The sequence below is a fragment of the Nomia melanderi genome, chromosome 8 (assembly GCF_051020985.1).
Source record: "Nomia melanderi isolate GNS246 chromosome 8, iyNomMela1, whole genome shotgun sequence".
Lineage (NCBI taxonomy): Eukaryota > Metazoa > Arthropoda > Insecta > Hymenoptera > Halictidae > Nomia > Nomia melanderi.
The window spans coordinates 17,089,863-17,110,235 of NC_135006.1; the positions used below are offsets into that span (position 1 = coordinate 17,089,863).

Consider the following 20,373-nt stretch of genomic DNA (forward strand, 5'->3'; position numbering starts at 1 on the left):
ACGAACGCGGCGCGTTTGGGTCGCACGATGGCGGCGGCGTGCGGCGTGCGGGGGGTGGGCGAGTCGCGTTGCGTTCGCGGAGGGTGAGCCGGGCAACATTTCTTTTGGGAAATAAGCTGTCACGTATCCGTTGGCGAACGCGAGGGGAGCAGGCCGCGGCTGCAGGGGGAATAAGAGATTAGGCCGTCGCTTATTCCCCGAATCGGAATATTATTCGCCGCGTTTCCCATATTCCCGGCCGGCGCGGAGCGGCGCGGCAGTAATTTATTTGCTCGAGGCGTTGCAAAGCGACTCGATAAGAAGCGGAGCGCGCGCACGATCGGCGGAGGACGCGTTCGCCCCGTAATTATCCGGCCATAAATCTCGAAAAAAATTTAATTAAATTAAAGGAGGTGTCTGGCCGGTCCTTTGTCGGGCCGCGCAGCGACGCGAGCGACCGCGCGCGCGGGCGCGATCGATTACGTAAATTACGCTCCCGCGAAGTGATCGACGTTACGTAAACATCGTCGATCGAAATCTCGCGAAAAAGAGCAAAGAGGAGTGGGCGAGACGGTCCGTCGGCCGAGGGGGACTCGGTGGGAATGGCGAGGCGAGGCGAGGCGGGCCGAGGAAAGACGCGTCCGAAAGGCAGAGAAGCGACGCGACTCGGCGGCGGCGGCGGTGGCAGCGGCTTCAAGAATTTCCGTCCGTTACAGTTGGTGAGGCGCAAACTATATCAGGAAGCGTGGCAATTGTCTTGTCGCGAGCGGAGAAGAGTTCGCCCTGGGTGCTTGAGACTCGGCACGCAACTAACAGGAACCCGATAATTCACGCGGCGAGAAGCCTCGGCGGATAGCTCGTCCGATGCAACACGGAGCGGGGCCCTTCCGCTCGCGGACGCTTTCGGCGGCGATAGTTGCTCCGATTCGCCGCGAGCGTAGCTTCTCCGATGGGACGGCGTGGTAAGTTGGAATGCGTGATGGTTCGCGAAGTACTTCACCGATATTTCACAGTGCGATACGATGACGTTTCGGGTTGCAAGGTTAACCCCTTGACGCACAGTTTTCTTGAAAAAACCGGCCAAAAGAGATCAATCTTGATATATCTTTTGTTCCATGGAAGAAGGCTGTATTTCATTCTTGAATGAATAAGTGTTATATCTTACAATCCCGTGTAAATGATAACTATCAATGAAACGATTTTTTTTCTTTGCTTTCACATTATTTTCACAGTTTGGCCTGTTTAGCGCGCTCGAATTAACTCGAGCGTGCGAGTTAAGGGGTTAAGAGAGCTCTCTGAACTTTATTTTTCAACGATCGCGTTTGTAATAGACACGAAAATTCTATCCTTCTGTTTGCCGGATAGAAAGTTTCTTCGAAAACTTGCAGCGAAGCGCTTGTCTTCGACTCAACGAAAATCATGCGTCGGCTGAGCTTCGGTGGATCGCAGCTTGGACGATTGCGGTTTTATTCGGCCGTGCTCAAGCGTGGACAGGGGATCGTCTAAGAGTCTGCAGCTCGAGGAATCGCGGAGTCCGAAGGTAAATCGCCGGAGAAATTGGTGTGGGAAAGGTAAGGAGGCTAGGCTGATCGTAGCCGATCGTTGCCGATCGCTCTCGGAGGTTTAACGCGGAGCGACAGCCGTTGTTCTGTACGTCAGCCCCCCGTCTCCGTTTCTCTTCCGTCTCCAGTCGAAGTTCGCGGCGGGGAACGGTCCGCTCGCTCGCGCGTTCCAGTGCGCGCTCCTCGCAACGTCGATCCGGTCTACGTAACCGTGTCCGTTCGCGTTGTTCCGCTATCGAAGAGAATCAACGCGCATCACGCAACGCTAATTTGTCTTCGATTGCCCCGTCCGGGGTCCGTGGCGTGGGAGACCTCTCCTCCTCCCCCCGCCTGCCGCTCTGCGAGCCACCGACCGCCTTTCCTTTTCCCATCGCATCGCCTTTGTCCTTTCCTTCGACGAAAGAACGACGCCGGTCGCGGAACTGTGTCGAACGAGTTCCTCGTTTCCGCTGGAAAATCGGCGATCGGTTCGGACGAGCGACGACGAAGGTAGGATCCTATGGTTACACGACTCGATTCTCTGCTTTTGATTGGTAACGCGTGACTGTGTCGATGAATGTATTAGCATCGAAGATGAGACGAGATCGAAAGTGATCGAAGCTTCCCAGGCTAGACGCTGGATCGAAGTTCAGGTGTTCCTTCGACGGTGGAATCTATCTTAACCCTTGGCACTCCAGATGCTTTCGTAATCTATCGACTGCGACTAGTTTTTATAGTGTCCCTAGCGAAAATTAGAAATGCTACGTTTCTTCGATCTTTTGTTTTCCTTGTCAGTAGAAAATTTTCATGTGTTAAGTCGAATAATTTTAGGGTAGTTTCTTTAAGATTCATTAAAATAATCTTATTCCTCCTGCAATATTGGAGCGTACAGAGTTCAAAGGGTTAACACTGTTATAGAAGCAGCGACGATTCCCTGATCTTGACGTTACTAACGTAGCGATATTATTGCAAGTAGGGTAACCCGAGGCGAGTTCGATCGGTTCAGATTGGACAGCGAAAAATTTCTAGAACTCAGACTTCCCGAGAAACCGTTTTCCGGAAAACAGTGGACACCGGGAGGAAGTCGAAGAGCCACGGTCGTAGCTTTCCCCGGCGAAGCCTCGACCTAACCCGGGCGAATATCGCGGGTCATCGCTGGGCCGTGCCGCAACCATCCCGTAACAATAAATCACGTTCGTTTCAATGTTAATCGGTCGCTAGCATCGAGTCTAATAAGCATGGAAGGGACCGATGCCGATTGCCGCGGATTCTGCTCGCCGCTATCGCTTTCGCCGCGCGAGGGCCAGGAGGATCAGGGGGGCCAGCCCGAGGAAGACGAGAGGACGCGGACGAAGAAGCGCGCGAGAAGAAAGGCGCGGAGGAGGGACGAGCGGGAGAAGAGACGAGCACAGAGAGAGAGAGAGAGAGAGAAGAGGGCCCACTCTCGGCATTGTTCGCGGCCGCTCGCTCGTGACTCGTGACTCTTGCGACCCGGCTGACCCCTAGCCTCAATTACCTCGGACACATCCGCCCGCTCGTACACCCTCTCCGGCGTTCCTCCTGTCTTCTTCGGCGTCCATCCGAGCCTCGTTTTTTCCTACCAATACCTATCTATCCGCTTCTCGTCTCCGTCCGTGGCCTGCCGTCCGCGAGCCTGCGCAGCAGATCTCGTCGAAAATCGAGCGTCGCCTATCGAGATTCACCTTCGATTCTTCGTTGGTGCTGTCGAGACACGTGGCGAGAGGTGTCCCGCGTGTCGCTTGGAGCCTGCGTCAGTGATTCGAGTGTTCTGCGGCAACTCTTTCGGTTGCTGTGGGCGTAGCTTTAGCTTTAGTTCTATTTCTAGCTGTAGTTAGTTGCTTCCGACGACAAACAACGTATGGACCGTTTATTTTGAAAGTGGTGTAAGTCCATTTTTGAAAGAAATGAGATATCACGTAATTCATACTTAACTTAATGTGAATTTTTTATGTACAACTGGTTCGTGTTTAATTTCTTAAAAAATTCCCATGTTTTGTACAAATTATGAAAGTGGCGTGAGTCCGATTGACAGAGGTAGGTGGCTTAGCAGATGGTTGCTAAGTTGTAGAATCTCGGTGACGACGCCGGTAATTCTGTATTCCTACGTCGACGGAGGACTGTCGCGCATAAAATGCACGGTCTATATTGACTAACCGTCTAATTTTCCAGGAACAATGGAACGCGATGCAGGTATAACAAGCGGCCGTGAATCTAGCGTGAAATCAAAGGATACGTCTCCGCCGCCCTGGTTCGATCCACCGACGGATAATCGGACGAACCAGTCAACTGCCGCGCGTGTCACCGAAACGACCTGTCGCGCGGCTCTCGAAACGTCGCGTCGCGGACGATCGCACGCCGTTCACCGTGGGAAGAGCTCCAAGAGCGATGGCAGCGATACCGATTATCCTCGGTCCCGGGAAGGGATTAACCCCTTGCACTGCCATTTAGCCGGTTCGGAAAGAAACGCGGAACCGACGCACGGAATCGGAAAACTACAGTTGTAGAACCGACGCAGAAATCGATGTCGTCTCGGACCGAAACCGGCGAACCTCGGAACCGATACACCTAACGCTAGTTATCACGTTATCTACATTTTCTACAATTATCTCAATCAGAACCGATCTGTAACACTTCCAAATAATTATTTTCGCAACCTTCGTTATAATCATTACAAAATTGTGACCACCTGACAACAATGATGACATTATACCGGTTCTCCGCAATAATCTCAATCAGAATAAACATGTAACACTTCCGGATATCGATTTTCGCAAGCTCAGCGTGCTCGCTGATCAGAAATTGCGTTCAGCCAGTGAAATTCATGGAAACATCGCGGAGGGTTAAGGATCCCGGCCTCGCCGGTAAAGATTCCTCGGCTTTCACGGTAGCGAGGATCTCCCCTTTGTTCGCGAGATAAAAGAGCGGGACGCGCATGTACGATGACGCGTACACGCCCACAGGGTCCGCAAACAACCCCGTAAAAGAGATCGGCTCGCTCGCCTCTCCTCGCCGCGCGCTGCGCCGGTGGCCTAGGGATGTCAAGAGGGGGCTCGTCGTCTCGCACGCGCCGACAAATTGTTTGGGCCGAGTCGGTTAGTCGCGCGGCACAATGGGACGCCACTTGCCAAGATCCCAGCTACGCCTCCTCCCTCGTTACATCGCATTACATTACGTTACATTACATTTATCTCTCATCCGTACAGTTTTATCCGTCGCGCACCCTCCGCGCGGCCGCCACGGACCTATCTGCGCGCCGGGGCTTTTGTCGCTATGGTAACACCGCATCTCGCCACGCGACCGCCGGCACCTTCGCCCTCCTACCCCCGGCCGTATCTCTCGCGATGCGCGTCGGCTCCGCTCTCCCGTCAACCCTTAACGTTAAATTCATTTTCTGATCGTGTCGCGAAGTCGAGAAGCCGGTCGAGGGGAAACGAAACCCGGGGAATGACTTTGACGTTTTATACGTAGGGTGGTTTTCAGAAGGGAAACGCGTGGAATGCGCGGAATTGGATGCTGAATCGGCTAATCGAGTTTCGACTGTTGCATCTTGTCTTAACGTATGTTACTGCTTTGCGCTGTGTATAAAGATGATCGAGGGAAATGAAATTTGAACGATTTTGACGGTTGAAACGGGGGATTCGCGACGCGATCCCGCGGGAGAATTCGCGACCGATCCATCTTCCCCGGGATCAAACGATCGATGATCGTCTGACCCCCGGCGATGGGTCGGAGGTCGTGTTCCGTGATTCGCGGGACTCCGATGGAGGGAAACGTTAAGTAATTTCGATCTGCTTTAGGTAAAAATAAATGAACTCGATGCATCATGTGGAACTCTATTTAGAAATCCAATAACTCTTGTAATTTCGTTCTTCCGATACTTTATTCCCGAGATCGTCAGATTTAACGTCGCAAAAGGTCGTCGAAGCGAATGATGCCACATTGCCGCAGAATCGAAAATATTACGTTTCATTCGAATCGATCGTCCACTTAAACTATATCACCTAACGATATCATATCTGAATTTTTATATAGCGTTACGAGTTGTCACCGAGAATCGTAACGACTCGGTCCTCGAAAAATTCACCGGTACGCGATGCGTTAATTCTCTCGGTATCGCAATTAGTCGATTGGTCACAGGTAAGTCTCGTTTACCGCGCGAAAGCGTCGTTCTCTAACGTGTAATCGATTCTACTGAACGAAAGGGGAGCCGCCTCGAAGATCGAAGGGGGTTTATCGCGGCATCGTTCGGAAATGGGCCAACACCGCCGTGGGTGAAGCATTTCGGACGGCTCTCTTCCGGCGAGAGTTTGCGGCCGTTCGTGTCCCGATCGGATTGCGGAATCTGCAATTATTTCGTAAGGACGGTCCGCTTCCCGCACGCTCCATCTTTCCCTTCTTCCCGATCTTCGTTTTGCGAGTAATCGCGCCGGACCCTGTAATTCGCGCGGCTCTCGGATCGCCTTCGGCAGCTCTGTTAGACGGTTGGCCAGCTGCCGCGATTCGATTCGATCCGATCGGATCGCGTCCCGTCATATCCGACGAGTCCCGTTCCATCCTGGAGACTCGAGCATCCATTCGCTGATGGAAAGTTGACACCTGGCGCGCAGGCGAGAGCTATCTTGCGCCGCGTCTTTCGTCGACGCACAATAGCTGATTTCGCCGTTTTACCCGGGGAAAATGAAAAACACCTATATACATCGAATGTTTCTTCTCAAAATATGATTACACGTATAACGAAATACAATTAGAATCGTTTATAAAGTAAATAAATAAATACCAATAATATATGTGTATTTATATAAGAAGTAATTTATATTACGTCACATAGCATATAATAAATGATAATAACACAATAGGTAATAATATGTGATTACAATCAATTATATAATATATAATTGGTCGATTAACCCTCCGACAGCGAACGCTTCCAAGAACTTCGTAAGCATCGACGTTTTATTGCATTCGAAACTAGGAGTTAAATATGAACGGTGTTGACAGGTTTAGTAGGTCCAGTGTCAATTACCAGCTCCAGTCAGTCGGTCGTTGCGAAACACCGCGAGAACGACGCCGCGTATTATGTCGCGATAAAGTTCAAGTTCGAGACGTGTTATCCGTTATTCCGCTGTTAATTAGCGGAGCCGACCTGCAGCCCGATGGACTGTCGCGCGGATTCGGAAGGTAAATATTCGCGAACGAAACGAGCCGGCGCTCGAGGAGCGGCCGCCTTTAACGACCTCAATTATACTTCGCTTAGGGTGATCCGCGACTCGATGATTGCGGAGACACAGGGCCGAGCTCGAGCTACCCCGCTCGGAATTTCGTGGCGGGACCGTCGTCGTTAGAGCGGTCCCGGCTCGCTATTTAACACGTTCACCGCCGCATAAACACTCGTCAAACTCCCGCGCGGACGGAACAGTTTTCTTAGCGCTGTCGTGACTTTCAGCGTAACGGATGCAGGGGATATTACGCTTCGGTGCGATACTCGTACTCACTCGTTGCGCAACATTTTAACCCTCTGCGCTCGAGAGGTGACCCTCAGTCACCACTTGATTCGACACGGTGAAACTATAGAATGTTAGGGTTAACGCTAACATGTCGATCGTGTTTCTACGTTGCGAATGTTTACTTGTTAATTAGCTTAAGCAACGATGCGCCGTTGGAACGTTAACCACGCAAAGACGTGGCACGCACGTCGAGACGTTTCCGTTGCAAAATTCTCAATTATGTCTTTCACCGACAATATTGTTGCATTACGCATATTAGATTGTTTCGAAATGTATCGCTCTATACAGAATGATTAACAAACGAAACTGGTGTACGTCGCGGACGGATGTCGGCATTTCGGTGAGATGAAATGTTCAGATTTGGAAGACTAAGTCGTGGACAAATGATCTAATTAGTGAACCAGCAAGAGATCAACGCATAGTTTTCTCTTCTTATATTAATTAACCAATTGATATATTATTTAGCTTCATATGTCGAAGGTTTTGTATGTTTCGAAGAATCTTCGTCCGCGAAGGGTTAACGCCGCTTTCCCATTGTTATCCGTCGCACAGCCATAACTTCACGATCACGGATTCAACGCGTCGCGCTCGTCGATGCGCACAAAGGGAATTCTTCAGGTTATTCTTAATTGAAAGGGAATTTCCGGCAATCGGCCGGGACGAGGCGGTTGCACGCGGTATCTCGAGGATCTCGGATATCGAGCGCGGCCGCCCTTTCACCCCGAAGTGCCGTGAACTCTCGGAGTCCCCGTAAGCTTCGAGTTTCTCCGACTGAACTCGTCGGCGACCCTTCGTGGCCGGATCTGGCCGCGGTTAATCCCTCGCCGTGTGATCTCCACGTTGCTAGATATATGTAATTATTAACAGTCTGCGGATTTTTATCTATCCACAGAGAAAATCCCAGTGTCTCCTGCGATATTCGTGTAATATTCGAACAAACCCATTTTCTAAGTTCCACTTTTCTCATCAGATTCTTCGAAACCTGTATTCGTACCAACACGTTGCCAGCTAATTTTCAGAAAACTGAATTTTCACTGAGCTCAACTTCACTGTACATAGAAAAACTTAGATATCATATTGTCACGTGATATATTTTAAACGAATAATCGATTCGAATGAAATTTTATATTTTCTTCAAAGCTGTGTCAAGATTCTCAATCTTTAAGTTAAGATTCGAAACCGAAATCGATCTCTCGAACGCAAACATACGAAAACCACGATCTTCATTGCTCAATGACACCAGTAATTCACGAATTCCACAGTAGTTTACCCGATAATCCTCAACTATTCTTTAATCGAAGTCCGCGATGTTCCTAGCTGATAACCTGATACATGCCGAGGATCCATCGAGCATGAACAAAGCGAAAAAACTTTCGAAACAAGCTAATACGTCGATCGGTGGAGCTGAACTCGGAGCCAATCAACGCCGAAAACCGACGGGCGTTCCGGGGATGGCCTGTCGGTTCCGAACGACAGGTTATATTCCGCCGGTCCTGTTCGTCCCGACCCGATCGCAACAGGACCGAGAAGCTTCGTCGGAAGACTCGGCCCGTTCGCCGCGGCGAGCTCCGCTAGATCCTTATCCGGGGCGATAAAGTTACCGGTGGACACGCGCGGCTACACTCGTCACGAGGGGTGCGCGATTTTTACGGCGACACGGCTACGAACTATTTAGATTCCGAACGCTTGTAGATGACAACGCGATACCGTCGGCCGGACCGATAACCCCGACTAATTGTCGGGATGTTCGAGGTTTCTCGCCGATTCTCCGAGCGATCGCGCGAACGGCGCGCCGAGAATTAGGCGGTGACGAAAGGAACGGCTCGTTTCTCTCTCCTCGGGATCGGCATTCGAGGGAATGCGAGAGGATCGGGGGCTAGACACCCGTCGACCCTCGTGGAAGAGGATTTTTCTTTTTTAACCCTTCGCACTCTGAGGGTTTTCACTAGAAATATTTCAGCCTTTTCTGACGAGACGAAGACGATATTTTGTAAAGCCAACTCAAAGCTATTTTATGTCAATTTTTCTCGTTAACGTTGACGCATTGTATGAAGTATAATATTAAATATCAAACTTTATAGAGTGCAAAGGGTCAACCCTTTGCGGACGAAGATTCTTCGAAACGTAGAGAAGCTTCGACGGATGAAGCTAAATTGTACATTGATCGCTTAAGTAACAGCAAAAACAGAAACTACATGCTAATGTCTTGCGATCCGAGTAATTAAGTCAGCTTCGAAATGTAACAAGTGCAGGTATCGTTCCCTCGTTTCAAGTCGAAATTGTATATATTTCACGAGCGTTTCGTCGTTGACAGCGAAGAGAGTCTCAATGGATAGGAGATCGTTCCCTTTCTGGTTCGGTTCGTCGAAAAGTATCGACTTCCAAGGAGCTACTAAACAGATCCTGCGCCACAGAGAGTCGATTCAATTGCGTATTATTTATCCGAAGTTCTCGTATTCCCGCAGAACTCTTGTGGAAGCGTCGAGTATCCTCGTGGAGGGGTGGGACACTTCCCCGGAGCGGGACCGGCTCGAGTAAATGGCCGCAAAAAGACACGGCAGGGTTTGCGCGCGAACGAAACGAAAGGAACGGAACGGAACGGAACGGAACGAACGGGGGCGAGGGACAAGGAGCGAGACCGAGTTGCGCCGGCCGAGGAGGACAGAAGAGGAAGAGAGCGCCGCGAAACAAAACGATCGCAACACAATTAGCCTGATTGGAGGCAGCGAGGCTTCGACGCGGCACCATATCGAAACGTTAATTAGCACGTAACGATTTTGCGTGTGGACAGTGACGCAAGGTGTTCCCCGCGGTTCTCGATTCAGCGTGATTACAGGGAATGTTGCACGGGGTGTGGATGACTGTGCAACACGGTCGTTATATGGCAATCCAGCGCCGCGCGACCATGACTCTGCCGTACGGACGGCCCGAGGCTCCGGTTCGCGTTCCGTGCGCGCCGCCGGTTTTCTGCGTCGCGGCACTCGGCTTCTAAACAACGCTAATGAACGAACCTATTCGAATAATAACAGTAATAGTAGCGATAGTGACAACAACAACAATAACAACAACGACAACAATAATAATGGTAATGGTAGTAGTAATAGTAGTAGTAATAGTAATAATAATAATAATAGTAATAGGAATAGTAATAGTAATAGTAATAGTAATAGTAATAATAGTAATAATAGTAATAATAGTAATATTAGTAATAATAATAATAGTAATAGTAATAATAGTGATAATAGTAATAGTAATAGTAATGAAAATAGAAGTAGAAGTAGAAGTAGAAATAGAAATAGAAATAGAAATAGTAATGGTAATACGAATAGTATTAGTAATAATAATAATAATGTTACACGTAGTTTCGTAGAAATCCAGAAATATGTGCGAATACATTTTGTAACGTTGGGAGGCTGAATTTTCAACTCTAATGATTCGATGTTACAGGATCTTTCGCTGTGACCGCATTACCGGTACGTTGTTCATTGTTCTTCACCGAGGGAGTCAACTGAAGCTTCGTAATAGCGGCATTTATCTTGAACACTGTGTAATAGAATTCATTATTGTGGATATGATATTAGCAATACGTTTCAGCTGCGTAAGTTAATGCGAATGACATGGCAGAAAATACAGTGAGTTTTGTAACTCACAAAGTGTACCGTGATATCCTATGCATGTGTTAAAACTGTTAGAGCTCCATTTTTAACGCTGGAACTCCAAAATGCCGCTAAGAAAAGTGCAAAAGTGGTCCAATCGGCACTCTCATTCCGAGAGCTGTTAAAAGTGTTAATTGGAGTTTCATTTTTAACGTTGGAACTCCAAAATGTCGCTAAGCAAAATGCGTAAAAATAAGATCCAGCGCTCTAATTCCGAGAGGTGTTAAAAGTGTCAATTAGAGTTCCATTTTTAACGTTGGAACTCCACAATGCTCCCAAGAAAAGTGTAGAAATTGTGTTTGGCACTCCAACGTTGACGCCTGAGAAATTTAACGAACCGAGCTCCTGAGTTCTATTAAAAATGGAACACCAATTAACACTTTTCTTTCCTATAAAAAGAACCCTTTCAGGAATCCTCGTAGAACCTCGGGACCGGGGCAGTTCAGGTGGCGTGATAAAAGAAACGGGACGACGCTTTCCCCAAGTAAATTCTTTATTAATTCATTATTGCATTACAAGCAGGTACACAACAGTACGATGGAAACATCGAATGGGAAATATGAATGACACAATGGCACGGTGTTACACCGTGCGGGCATTCTAATTACTCGCGACGCAAATGATTGCCGGCTGTTCTGTCCTGCCCCGCGCGCAACGTATACTTCGAATATTCCCGACAACTACGCATCACCTCGGCCGCACCGGCTACCGAGGAGAGTCCTGGTCCGCGGGCTGCAATCTGGGGAGCACTGTGTTTAGCCGCCGCCGTGGTCGCTAACTGCGCCTCTCCGCGCGGCGGCGAATAAAACGTTGCGCGTCGGCGTCGATGCGTTCGCTGAAAACCGTTGGCCAACCGATCGTTGCACGTTCCGCTCGTTCCGAGTGTCGCCGTTCGCTGCCATTTTCCTTCGAAACCAACCCTTTGTGCTCGAAAGTTTCTCAATGGAAATGTTCGACACTTTTCGATGAGATATAGGTGATATTGTTTGAAACTAATTTAACGATAATTCATAGATAAATTAGAACAGAGAACAAACTTTAATTTGAAATATTAAATATTCAAGTTCATGGTTTTGTTGCATCGAATCGTGTGGTGACTGAGAGTCTCTCGAGTGCAAAGGGTTAAAATTAGTTTTTGGTAATTTTGAGTTAAAGAATTCAATATCATTTTCCTATTATTAACAGTATTTCCAGCGAAATCAAAGGACACCCTTTGAAATTTTAAGTTTGCTCTCACCTTTCCTCACCTCGTTTTCCTCATTTCTCTTCATCTACATTGTTTTCATTGGTCACGGGTAACCGTACTGAATACCAAATCATCGAAGATGAGATAAAACCACCCATCAGCAATCCTCGGGCCATCGAGTCGCATCCTTCAAGAGCCCTGCAAGCAACGCGGGTTGTCTCGCCTTTCCTCATCTCGTTTTCCCAATTTCTCTTCATCCACATTTCCATCTCCCTAACCAATCGGAACCATAAACAAAATCCCCAGCGAGAGAGCTCTGTTACCCCGTTGCGAGGCTCTCGCGAGCAACGCGGCTGGCTAGCCGCACTAGAGGCGGAAAAATCGGTAGCGCCTCGGCGGAGCGGTGCGGGAGAAAAACAGAAAACGTTCTCGTTTCTCGGGAGGTGGCAAGGTAGCCGCCAAGGGAGAACAGAAGGGAGAACTCGGGGTAGCGGCGTAGATAATTAGACGTTCCAGTAAGTAAATGGGAGGAAGTAGCGCCTCTGGCGGAGACTCGGGGACCGCCCCTGGAAAATAAAAAAATTATGTACACATACACGCGTTTTTACCTATTTATATACGTTCCTCGAGTACATATATATGTACATTTTCATTTTGTATATACACGGTGCGCGCGCGTGTGTTTGTACACGTACACGGATATATACGAGCCTATACGGAGAAGCGGCGACGGACCGACAGATGGCTCCCACGCCGAACGAACCGGCACCTTGATTTGTGGTCGAGCATTTTTCAAGCCATTTGGCTCGACCGCCTATAATTTCCGTCCGTTACCCCGCGCGCTCCGGTCCTCGCGTGTTTTCCTGCCTTCTGTTTATTTTCTTAACGGCCGAAATAATAAGCCCGGCCGAGGCTTACTTCGCCGGCGAGCTAAGGCCTCACGGTTTGCGTATGCACGGCCACTTCCACGGGAGCGGCCGCGACGTTAATGGAAACCGCGCGATGGATGCCTGCCCCCGTTAGATCGATCGTCGGGATACGGTCGCCAAGGTGGGACGAGATCGGGAAATCGTCTATGGAGCGGTTTAACTGGATTTGTCAAACTATTCCGTGGAAACTTCGAGGATCAGGATCGATGGTTTCCTTATTTGTTCCTTGCGGTACTGTTGATCGTTGTGAAAGAATTTCGGGATCGTTTGGACTCGATAGTAATGGGGAAATCGTCTATGGAGCGTGGATCAAAGGAAAGAACTATTTTGTTATTATCAGTATATTATCTTGAACGAGAATTTGTACATAAAGTGCAGTGGACAATTTCTTTGCTATTTTTCTGAACTGTCGATAGAAATATTTTGCACGAGCTTAGTAGTAAAAGTAAATAATACGGCAAGGGGTTAATACGGTTTGTCGATTCATCATTGCTATTCAAGGTTCAATCGAAGAATCTCGATGGTTCGGTGATCTCAAGTAAACTGTCGAGTATCTAGCGGAGGACATTTGAAAAGTTTCGTCCACGATTTCACGGTGCCCCAGCAATTATACTCCAGCCCGTCGTCCGGCGAGTGGCATCGAATCCAGCTAATTCCTAAATCTGATCATCAAAGTGTCCTTCTTCCTTGCCGGCGAGCACTCTGTAAAATTGCCGCATTTCCGTGACCGGTCGGTCGTTACGAGAGCTTAATCGGAGTCAAGTGTCGCCGGTGATCGTCGACACCCTCCCCGTGCCGGCTCGGCACGCTCGTGACACGCGTCACGCGCCGCGGGTCGCGTGAACGGGGATTAGCGACGCGTTGTTCGCTGAAAATCAGCAGCCGGTCCACGAATTTCGATCGGTCGTCGCCCTCGTCCGATCGACCGGACGGGCACCTGTTCGGATCCTCGAAGCTAGCCATGGGGATTCGAAGCTCGGGTCGTTTCGAATGGTACCGAGCACTGCTAACGTTTCGTAGACTATCAAGATTATGGGAATCGTAACGTACAAATAGAATAATACATTATTCTTACAGTTCTCCACTGAATCTTCATAGTGTACGTTGACGGCCCTTGCTAGTGAATATTAATAAATAATATATTATTGTATATATTAACCCTTTGCACTCGAGAATATTTTTCTCAACAAATATTCATTATTCTCTGATGATCAATGATATGTCTTACAACTAACATAAAGAAATACCTTGTGTAAATTAAGTGACAGAACTAGTTTATTTCGATGTTCCATGTGTCGATGCATTATAGAAAATTTGATGGTGAATTCTAAATTTGATCATTTTGTTCGGTCAAGTCAAATGGCGATTGAAAGGCGCCGCTCGAGTGCGAAAGGTTAATATATATATATATAATACTATAGAAGAATACTACTAATAGGAAACATACATAGTACTTTCTATTACACCGCATTAATATTTCATTCACAAGATATTCTCATCGTCGTTATATAATACTCCGATATTACCATATTATATTCTTCAATTTCTTGACTGAATTATTCAATTACTTCTTTCATTTCCTCATAGATCTTAGGGTTGTGATTTTCGCTACTAGTTAGTATATATTCAATGATCTCTGTTTCATCGGAAATCACACAATGCTAACATTCGAGTAACATTCAAGTTTCATTATACACAGTTTTAAACAACCCTCATCGATTGGTACCGAAGTCTACAACTTTCGAATTAAATTCTCCACTGACGTCGACAACCACGATCACGTCATCTCCAGACAAACATTAAACGATACGAATAACTCACCCCTTGAACTCTGTTTCCCTTTCAATCGCTCGTCGCTTCGATCGGTTCCGTCGCGTCGCGTCGCGTTTTGGCTCTTCGCGGAATACGCATTTTATTATCGAGCCAATCTAGACTTCGTTCCACTAAAAAGCCGAACAGCCGCGCGTACGTGCTCGAAACGATTCGAAGTGTCGATAACCCGTCGTTGTCCGGCGGCCGGAACGAGAGAAGCGAAACGAGATTACGCGCGGCGCAATCCGGGGGCCACGATTTCCGGACGAACGTCCGGCCGCGCCGCGCCGCGTTTCGATCGTTTCCCTCGGGCCGAAGGGCTAAATAATGCATCGCCGCGGGGTCGCGCGACGTTTCGCTCTCCAGATCGTAAACATCGATACACGGACCGGGTCGCCGGTGATTCAATTTGCGGAAGGGACGCGAAACCGCGGAGTCACGTCTTTCGAATCGGATTAAGGTCCGTGGCGGCTGCCGGGGGACTCGCGCGCGCGGGGGTTGCGCGAAGTAATGGCAGCGCCGCTTGTTACTCGCGTATCGTTCGACTCGGATTAGCAGCTACGAAGCTGAACGCTCGGCGAGTTTCAAAAATCCTCGAATATCTTGGAAAACTTTACTCGGCCTATACAACACTCAATTTTTAACCCCTCGACCTATGATTTCTTTCTCAACTCTGATCGATATGGCTACTTTGTCATTAATAATTTCTTAGTTATGCCTGTATTTCCTTTTAAGTATAATAATTGATTACGGAGGAATAATGTTTACTTTGAATTCGAAGTGATTGTATTTCTCGCTGTCGAAAACAGTCGCTATGAGCGCTGAAGTCCAAGTGGCAGCGTCGCTCTTGGCGACTTATTATTTTTGATAGTGATCAATGCAATAGAGAATATGAGAACTTCCTTCGATGATCACTGTCATTCACTGCCACCGATGACGCTGCCACGTCTTGGGCAAATTTTCAATACGGCACACGTGGCACTGTTAAGGAACGAAGGTATTTTATTTCGATATTTGGCAGATTGATGCATTGCGACGGCACACTGCTCGCGATGAAACAGCTACGATCCCCGAAAACTCGCGGGGACCGGCTCTCGTTCGCCGCGATTGCTCGTAAATGGGAGTCACGGTTGCCGACGATAAAAACGGTGTCATCTGGGAGGGAACGAAACGAAACGCACGTGCCGCGCGGATCCGGCGCAAGTGTATCCGCCGATATTTATTAGCCTCGCTTCGATTCTACGCGGCGAGGGTGGCGCGAGCGAATTAAACGACGGGTAGGCCGCTGTTCCTTGGATATTAGACCATGTACGCTAGTACATCACTTCGAGTTAGCTTCGAGGAATATCACCTACGCCTCGTAAAATCATGTTAACCCTCTATAGGCTCATGTAACTTTGAAGTCACGTATCGGTATGTGGCATCTTGTTGATTTATTTTATTCTGCACTCGAAGCGGTGAATAAAATTAAGTAATGAGTTGACTTAAACTTTTATACGCTCAGGCGTGAAAGTTTAACGTCATTGTAACTTGAAGGTTATAAAATATATTCGTTCGATGGGATTATTGAAACTATCGAATACACTGTTAATTCGTAATCATGTGTGGATATTTATTAATTTTCTACTGCATAGATTTTGTTATAATCATGGACATAAATTCGGCGCATAGAGGGTTAAATATTTCTAGCGAGAAACTTCCGAGTGCAAACGGTTGATTCTCTCGATTTTCCTTCGCTGGACTTAACGCATTGCCTGATTTTCAAAAAACTGAATTGCGATGGCAATTTTCACTGAGGTCAACTTCACTGTACATAGAGAAACTCAGATATCATATTGTTATCGAATTGATCAGCTAAACTCGGAGCCAATCAACGCTAAAAACCGTGATCTTCCATTGCTCAATGGCGCCATTAATGAATTCCACAGTAATTTACCCGATGATCCCCAATTACTGTTTGTTTAATTCAAGTCCGCATTGATCTCCGAGCGACTCGTGTATCCAAGCCTGACAATCGCGCGCGATCGGAAACGGACGAGATCGAAACGATCGCGGGGGGAAGGAGAGTCGGTGCACCGAGGGGGAGGCGCACCGGCCGTCCCCTTCGACGCCGATTGCGACGACGATATATCTTGATTTCACGACCCTTCGCATGGGTATCAGGTTCCACAGAAATCGGGAAACTCGGTCGAATTGGGCGAGCATGCGGCGCGGTAATCCAAAGCCATGGGAACGGCGCAGAAATTCCGAGCGGGACGCACCCCGCACTCGCGGCGCTGCGTCGCGAATCATTTCAAATTGCCACGCATCTGTACCGCGGACTGCTCTTATTCGATCACGATGGTGCTCTGTTTCCCACGAGGTGCTCGAGCGGACGAACGGAAACTCGAATCGACATTTCAGAAAGGTTTCGAGTGTGTCGAATCGGTTTCAATTTCTGAAGAAAGGTTCGCACTATTTCGAATACGACTCGATTCTGCGAGGCTGTAGGAAGTCTCGAGGAGATCGAGGACGTTGGAAGTCCTCGATGAGTCGGTGGGTTCCGAAGATCTTGGAAACGACGCTTGGAAGTCTTGGTTACCTCTTAGAAATCTCGAACGATTCGGTAGATCTCCGAAAGATGCGAAATCCTGGAGGTGCCGATCGAGTTTCTCGATTAACCTTAGGAACTCTAATTCGAATTCTGTGAATCCTAGAGATATAAGCCATTTAGAAGACAGTAGCAATCCTAACCTATCCAATGCGTCGAGCGACGAATAAAGCTACCGATCCTAAGAGTCCCACCGGAACCGTCAAGGACCCAACGATCGAGTCATCTGGATCCCCCTAATCGTCGGAAAGCGGCGGATCGCTCCGAACGCGCGTCACCAATTGGAGCCGACACGGAAAACGACGCTCGTGGCGCGGTCCGGTCGCGGAAGGACCGATTTCGCACGGTCCTCGGGCCGATTCGAGTCTCGTTTCACGGTCGGAGCAGGAAGGGCGACGAGGACGCGGCCGCAGGGGCCGTCGACGGAGCGGATTTTCTTCCGAAAACCGGCGGGGAGGTCGAAAGTCGCCGGGGACAGGGGCCGGACATCGAATTATCCGAAAAGGCAGGCCACACACAGCCGCGGACACGCCTCGGCGGGACGGAGCGGGACGGAGGGAGAGAGCGCGCCGCTATTTAGCAGCCCTTAGCGGTGATTTACTGGCAGCGGAGGCAGCGGCAGCGGGACGCAGCCGGAGCCTGTGCAACGAACCTCGTCGAATCCGTGTAACGCGACGACTGCACGAGAGAGCGGGCAGAACGAGTGGGCTCCTGCGAGTAAATACCTATTTAGGTTTGTCGCGATACACGAAACCTAGGGGGCCACCCATGCTCGAGGGTAGACCACCCCTGGGCACGGCAGCGTCTCACGGACACCTCTCGTTTGCGATTGCCGACTTATCCTCGTCTCACACCTCTGTTGGACAATCATTGGCGAGACTCGTGGCGACCGATGGACTCGGATCGGTTTAACCCTTTGCACTTCGAGTGTTGTAACCCCATGCCGTACAATAACAAGTGAGACTCGCGGTGAAGATTTTCAACGTGATTCGAGAAATATATATATTACCCAGTTCATTCGAATTCAAAGTAAATATTATTCCTCTGTAATCAATTATTATAGTTGAAAGGAGATACAGGCGTAACATATGCTTCGAATTTTTCTCTTTTTCCTAGGATTCCTAGACTAATTTACCCCTTTATGTGGAAAAGTAAAGAATTCAACGCTGAAAGAATTAGTATCGTGTCAAGCTTTACGATGACGTATACTCGTCAAACACAGTTAACTGGTTAATCCTTTGAGGAAGATTATTAACTCTTTGTACTCCGAAGTGTTTCACTATAAATGTTTGAATATTTTCTGACGAGATCCAGACGATATTTCGTGAAACTCGAAGAGAAATCACGTACGTCCAGGAACAGATATTTTATTTGAATATCTCTGAAATTGATGCATTATACGAAGTGTGATGTTAAATATCAAATTTTATAGTTTTACTGCATAAAATGAAACGGAATTCGGGTGATACGATTTTTCAGAGAAGCTGGGCCATTCATTTTCTCGGCGACGTATCGAATGAACCGAATTTTATTGGATATACGAGCTATTAGAAAGACAGTGTAGCTATTATTAGAAGTGCATCGAAACCAGAGAAACACTTCGAACCAAACCACTATGAAATAATTAGATTTATCTACGACGCGACTCGCGGAGGACGTTATCGCCAAATTAGAATTCACTTACGTCCGAGCCGCGTGATTGCCGCAATTATTGTCAATAACATTTACACGGTCGCCTGCAGGCGCTAACAGTCCGAAAATCGAGTCTCGAACCGCCTCGAGGCGGCAACGGTAACCAAGAGGTTATACTTTAACAAACACGAAAATCGCGAATGAGACTCGGGCACGTCAACACTCGGAGGAAAGACGACAATCACGAGAGGCCGGCGACAATTCGATTTTGCATGAAAATAAACGCGAGAGCGGTTACACCTGATGAAGTCTCGAGCATCTCAGCGTACTCTAATAAGAAGAGGCCCTGTTTTGTCGCGCATTCGCGTAAATGAAAGGTTATTATTCAAAGTGAACGTGCACTTATAAATATTAACGAACGAACTAAATTACCGATCGAGGTGTATCAGGAATTAAGGAGCAAGACCAACAGGAGCACGCCGATAAAAACTGCGAACCGATCAATCAGTCGAATCCCTAGCCATCAAGTGTGTCCAGCAGTCCGCTCCGCGTCGATCGGACTCCGCGCGCGCCTAGCTCGCGGTGCGCAGAGCGCCGGACCCGTTCTTGCCTGGCCCCGCCATCCTTCTGTTCCTCCGTGCCTCCGTCCGGCGGGCAGGTCTCGGCAATCCCGTCGGAAGAGGATCTCGCCGACAAAGCTGAAGATTTCCCGGCTAATTACTAGGAGACTAATTGAATGCCGGTCCTCGCGCGTTCTCCTGCCCTCTCCATCTTCCCTCCTCTCCCCCCGCGGCTCGCCGGCGTTCGTCGTCCTCCTCCGGCGCGCGGTCCGAGGCACCGGGTCGTCCTCTTCCCTCCCGGCGAGTCTCGCCTCCTGGTCTCCTCTCGTCCGAGCGGGAGGACCGGCTCTCCTCTTCGGTCCTTCTCCGGTCCGAGTCCCGGCTCTTTCGCGTCTCCTGCCTCGGTTTCTTCTCTCCTCCGTTCGCCGGTCCGGTCTCATTCATATTCATGCGCCGGTAATAGTCGGCCGCCTGGCCGCCTGGCCGCTTGGCCGCTTGGCCGCCTGGCCGCCGGCAGACATTACTACACTTCTTGCGATCGCGTCCGCTCTCGCCCTCGCCGCCACGTTCGCGCCACCTTCGCCACCGTCGACGCCGACCCCGTTCGCTACCGGTGCACCCAGGCTTCGCCGACTTCTGTTCGGGAATCCTGATCGAGGACTCTCGCGATTCGACGCGGTCAAGATGCTCGTACTCGGGGAACGACGCGACGGCTGCTGGTCGTTCTTTTAGAGCGAGACTTCTTTCGGTGTCTTCTGATGTTATGGGAAGATTGCGAGACCTTGACCAGCTATAGAACCCTAGAGCTATGATTGCAAAGACTTTGACTCCGTATGTGTCCTCGATGGTCGGTCTTCCGGTTTCCTCGCATGCATTCGATCTATGCGGTGTTCATCGGTGAATCCTGATCGAGGACTCTGGGGATTCGATGCGGTTCCGATGCTTGTACTGATCATTGTTTTA

General features: G+C 48.9%; 1 protein-coding gene across 3 annotated transcripts in view; it reads left to right on the forward strand.

Moving 5' to 3' along the window:
• Window positions 1-20,373, forward strand: part of LOC116433063 (uncharacterized) — a 69,548-nt gene that overhangs the window by 36,256 nt on the left and 12,919 nt on the right. Inside the window, exons 8-10 of one of the 3 annotated variants that reach the window (XM_076369631.1) lie at window positions 696-941; window positions 1,345-1,519; window positions 3,711-4,189. The gene's annotated coding sequence lies outside the window, so the exon portion shown is untranslated. Of the gene's footprint in view, window positions 1-695; window positions 942-1,344; window positions 1,520-3,710; window positions 4,190-20,373 lie in introns of those variants that run through there. The other 2 variants (XM_076369629.1, XM_076369630.1) reach the window with 2 other exon arrangements.